Genomic DNA, 5,396 nt, shown 5'->3' on the forward strand with positions numbered 1-5,396 from the left:
TTCTTTTCTCCCCCAAATAGATGCTTAACTACAGGAAAACATGGGTTCTCTCGCTGGTCCAGAATATGCCAAATAGGCTAGGCTGGTCAGTAAGCTTAAAAGATTCACCTGTCTCCACCTCCCCAGCGGTAGAGTTATAAGATTATTATTACCAGGCTCAGGTTTTGTTTCGTTTCGTTTTGTTTACTGTGCGTTCTGGAGATCAAAGTCATACCCCAGTGCTTGCATAATAAGCATTTTACTGCTGATCCATCTCTCCAACCGAAAACGTTGTGCAATTATTTACCCAACATCGATTACTAATATTTTCCTGCTTTCCAAAGTCTGGATTTCAAATTTTCTGTTTCATTTATTTATACCAATAAAAGTGTGTGCCAAGGCCCACTCTGTGGTGATCAGAGGGCAACTTATAGAAGTTAGCTCTCTCCTTCTACCGTATGGGTCCTAGGAATTGAACTCAGGATGGCTGGCTTGGTGGAAGGGGCCTCCACTGAGCCATCCTGCTGACCCCAAAGTTTTCCTTTTACGTCTCATAAGCGGGTGATAAAATGAATGAGGTCACAGGCAAAGTCTTCTTGTAGCCCATTAGAAACGTCCTTCAGTATTCACACAGGTTCGTTAATCAATACCTTCTGGGCACCAGCACTTTAACTAACTGTGATGACTTGGAAATGAGTCTGTCAAAGTCTTTGGCTATAAATGTCAGCAACATCCAGGATAAAAGATTAATTATCTCCACATCCCACGTGTGGATACTCTTTGAGGTACAATGTTTCTGTAACATCAAAGAGAATTTTCTAGAGGATTCTCTGAAACACTATTTTTCCTTCAATGGCAGATGTTAATACCTCCAGAAATCATTTGTTTTCTACATTAAAATAAAGCTTATGAAGAAGTTTCAGAAAACACAAGTCCCAGGGACTGGGAGATAGCTCAGTGGGTAAAACAATTGCCGTGCACATATGGAGACCCAAGTTTGAATCCCCAGGACCCACATAAATGCTGGATATGTGTGTGGTGACCCTCCAAGGTAATTGTGGCCTTGGAAAACTGAGACAGGGGATCGTGGGAACAATCTTGAGAGCTTCACTAGCCCAGTCTACAAGCTCAGGGTTCAGCTGAGAGACACTGCCTCAGTGAATAGTATGGAGTAGTAAAGGAAGATTTCAGATGTCAACCTCAGGTTTCCATATGCATGCACATGCACCTACACCTCCATGTGCACACGTGCATACAAACAATCATACACAGATGCATACCACATTTAGACATATGCAAAGTTTAAACATACACAGTACTGACAGGAAGGACAGGGGATCTGAAAAGTTTGATGGGAAAAGCTTAGCCAGCACTGTGATATCTTGATGCCTGTGGACAGCTTAAGCTTCTGTCTCCACTCTGGCTCCCTGACTGCCTATGAAACTCACAAGCAAAGCCATGCTTGGGATTCTCCAACCTTCCTGAGTATTTTCTCTCTCTACCTGACTGGTGGCATCTCAGTTTCTACATAGTACACATTTAGTTGGCAATGCACAACATTGTGATACCAGCATAGACTAAACAATACCCTCCATGTCTGACTCCCTATGTAAGTTACTTTTCTGACACCATGATACCACAACCAAAGCAACTTAGAGAAAAAAATAGTTTGTGTTTACAATCCTAGAGGGATGGAGCCCTAGAGGGATGGAGGCATAGGAGTGGTATCAAGACAGGAAGCTGGCTGATTGCACACAGGAATGGGAGGTGAGGTGGGAAGGAAATGGTGTGAGATTATAAACCCTCAAAGCCCAACCCTAGTGACACACTTCCTTCCTCCTGAAGGCTCCATTTCTAGAACAGCACCAGTAACTGGGTATCAACTGTTCAAGTACTTGAGTCTCTGGAGGACAAGTGTTGAGGGGCCGCAGCCAACCATCAGAGCACATGTAAAGAAAGCCATGTATGGTGGCACACACTTGAAATCTCAGTGCTAGGAAGGTAGATAGATCCCTGAGGCTTGTGAGCCAGCCAGCCTAGACAGCTCAATGAGCTTCAAGCCAATCATAGCCTGTGTCAAAAAGAAAAAAAAAAAAAAAAAGAATGTGGAGAGGGCCTAAGAATGTGTGACATAGGAAGTTGTCCTCTGACCATGTCCACCTATGAGCTTTCGTGCACATGACAGGTCACACACAGAGAAAAGAAAACAATAGCAGGAATCCTTCATGATTTAACCAAAAACAAAGGCATAATGATCCTAATTTGTCCTGATACAATATTAAAATCCCCACGCCATCTTGCAGGGTTCTTTGCATGGACCTGAATTGACATGGAGGGCAAGAGCTGCTTATAGCATCACTTCAACACAAAATCACTGGAAAAATTCTAAAAGTTTTGAATTGTTTTTTTGGTATTGAGACTTCCAGATAATATGTGCTATTTTATATGCATGGAAAGACTTAACTCAGTCTAGCCTCGTTTTAAATGTTACATGCATGCATAGGCTAGCAGTTGTGTGATTCTAAAGCAACAATCTACAGTCTGTATATATATATATATATATACATATCTTTTTCTCAATACAGGGTCTATGTAGCCCAAACTGGCCTCAAGTTCATTGTGTGGTCAAGGCTGGCCTTGAACTTCTGATCTTGCCTCTACTTCCCAAGAATCAGGATTTGGGGTGTGGGCCACTGTAATGATTTTGGAGTGCTCTGGCTTAGAACACAGGTTTTGTGCATGCTAGGCAAACACTCTACCAACTGAGCTACATTTTCTCTGAGGCCCTTCGTTTTAAACAAGAGGTAAGAATTGTTGATGAAAATACATGCAACTGATTGGAAACTGTCCAAACAAGGCAAGTTTGATCTGGAGAACAGGACAGAAACCCTCTTCCTCCCATTATGGGCAAAGGCATTGGCATGGACACAGCTCCTTTGAAAGAAAGGCAGAAAAAAAGATGTCTTAAATTGTTCTCAGGAACTCATTGAAATTAGCCTTATTGGAACAATCAGGGCTTTCAGGAAAATTGCTGAGGTCCTGGGCCCCAAGGTCTGAGGCAGCTCTACTCATCTTAGCTCAGGAAGATCTGTAAGGGCTTTGGGGCTGGCACATTATCTCTGAAATATCACCCTGGCTTTGAGGGCTCCTTAGCACTGGGTAATGTGCTCCGAGCTTTGAAAATACTAATGGAAGTCATGAGTCAAAAGACTACCTACCTGGCTTCCTCTAAGCTCACTCTCTGGCACTCCCAGAGGCCATATAAGGTTTGACAAGCATCTTTCTTTCCTATAGTCCCTAAATGGCTCCGCTGCCAACTGTTCTAATACTCCTAGATTTTTCTTGGGTGAAAAATAGCATTCTTCTATAGCATTATATTTTTATCAAAGTTCTACCCAAAAGTTAGTCCATAAGTATCTGTTCATGGATCATTATGAAGTTAGATATGTGTGTATGAGTAAACATGTATGTCCATGCTCATAATGTATGTCCATGCTCATAACATAACTCTCCTTTACAATTATTTACCTTTTATTGTTGGGGGCCATGCATGTGGAGGTCAGAGGAAAACTTGCCAGAGTGGATTCTCTCCTTCCACCATATGGCTCCCAGGAATCAAACTCAGGTCATCAGGCTTGACTGCAATCACCTTTGCCCACTGAGCCACAGTGCAGGCCCACTATTGAACACATTTAAGCAGTCTTCCTGTGGTGGAAAGGGATATAGTGATGTGCTTTAAGGTAAAGTCTGTAAAGAGAAGCAAAGCCAAGCTCTGGCTTCAGTGCTGTCACTAGCTATGGAAGCCATGTCATCAAGTTCTTATTATTCCTATAGGGGTGAAATGGGCTTAAGTTTGCAAAGTGCTCAGGCAGTGTCTGCTACATGCTAGAGGCTAAAATAACAGCCATGTTTACCATTATTGTTGTTTCCTATTAGGTTGTAATTACTTTTGCTTGAAAAGAGCCCTATAAAGATGGGGAGATAGATCTTTTATTATTAGTTTTTCTTGATTACTTATTCAGTGTAATTAGTTATAATTCATACTTATATTTATTTATCTAGTGTAATTATTAATTACTTAGTATATATGCATGTATATGCATATTCACGTCACCGTGTGTGTGTACATATCAGAGGACAACATTAGGGAGTCAGTTTTCTCCTTCTGTCATGTGTGTTTTGGGGATCGAACTTCTGTCATCAGGCATGGCAGCAACTTTTTCCCACTGAGCCATCTCACCTTCACTGGCTAGTTCTTTTATTTTTTCAGACTTAATTCACTTTATTTTTCTTCTATAAAAACCCTTATGTCTTAGCCACAGCTGGGACCTGCATATTCTGAATAGAGACCTGATATGGAGACTTGGTGAACACAGTCTCTTTCTAGAAGTAGGGGGGTCATGTAGCTATAGATCTTAAAGATGGCATTAAAGGTGGCCTTGGCAAAGTTGCCCAGGGTGGCAGTACAGTGCTGGGCTGATGGGTAGCAGTCATCAATACCGGCACTCAGCAGCAACTTCTTGGGCACAGGAGCAGAGACAATGCCAATGCCTCTTAGAGCCAGGATGATGAGCTGCACCAACACAAAGCCACAGACAGCAGCCTGTCACCTGTAACACAACAGTGTGGGGCTTGCCAATCTTGTTCTCCCAGCAGCCTTTCTGTACAGGGATTATGGAAAGCTTGACCAGGATGATAGGCCCTCAGATGGCAGTGGCTACCTTCTCATGACACTTAACACCAAGAACAACATGATCATTGTAGTCCCCAATAACAACAAAAGCCTTGAATCTGGTCTACTGGCCAGCCTGAGTCTGCACTGGCAGGATTGTTAGAACCTCATCCTTTATGTATTTTCTGAGAAAAAAAGCCAAAAATCTCAGATTCCTTAATGGGCAGGAAGAAAAGGTAGACCTCTTCCACGGACTTGATCTCCATATCCTTATCCAGGCAATCCAGCTTGGTGACAGGCACCTATTCCTTGTCTTTGGATTTACCTCCAAGAGCCCTGAAACATCCAAGACTGCTGTCATATCCTCCAGAAAGCAACATAACCTCCTAATTATGGGCTCCATGCCTTCTGGGCCCTCCCACTGCACCAACTGGTGTTTTTCCCAAGGAGGAGGAGGAGAAGAAGAAGAAGAGGAGGAGGAAGAAGAAGTGCAGCAGCACTAGTCATGTTCTTAATCTCTCACTTGGCTAATTTATAAATGAAAGTCTATCATAGTTATGTACATGGAATATAGTAGGCATCCTCTGGGGTGTGAGAGGGAGGACATTAGATAAAGTGAAAGAAGCCCATTCACAAAGACCACATATTGTATTATTCCATATATATACTATTTCAAGAATATGAAAATCCACAAAGATAGGTGGTAGATTAATGCTTGTTAAAGGCATGGGGGAGACTACTGCTA

At 42.4% G+C, this 5,396-nt stretch overlaps 1 pseudogene; it reads right to left on the reverse strand.

The window, feature by feature from the left end:
• Window positions 1-4,284: 4,284 nt before the first annotated feature.
• Window positions 4,285-4,980, reverse strand: LOC110295998 (small ribosomal subunit protein uS5 pseudogene; annotated as a pseudogene).
• Between the last annotated feature and the right edge of the window lie 416 nt (window positions 4,981-5,396).

The sequence above is a fragment of the Mus caroli genome, unplaced genomic scaffold, assembly GCF_978045245.1.
Source record: "Mus caroli unplaced genomic scaffold, Mus_caroli_1 scaffold_1, whole genome shotgun sequence".
Classification (NCBI taxonomy): domain Eukaryota; kingdom Metazoa; phylum Chordata; class Mammalia; order Rodentia; family Muridae; genus Mus; species Mus caroli.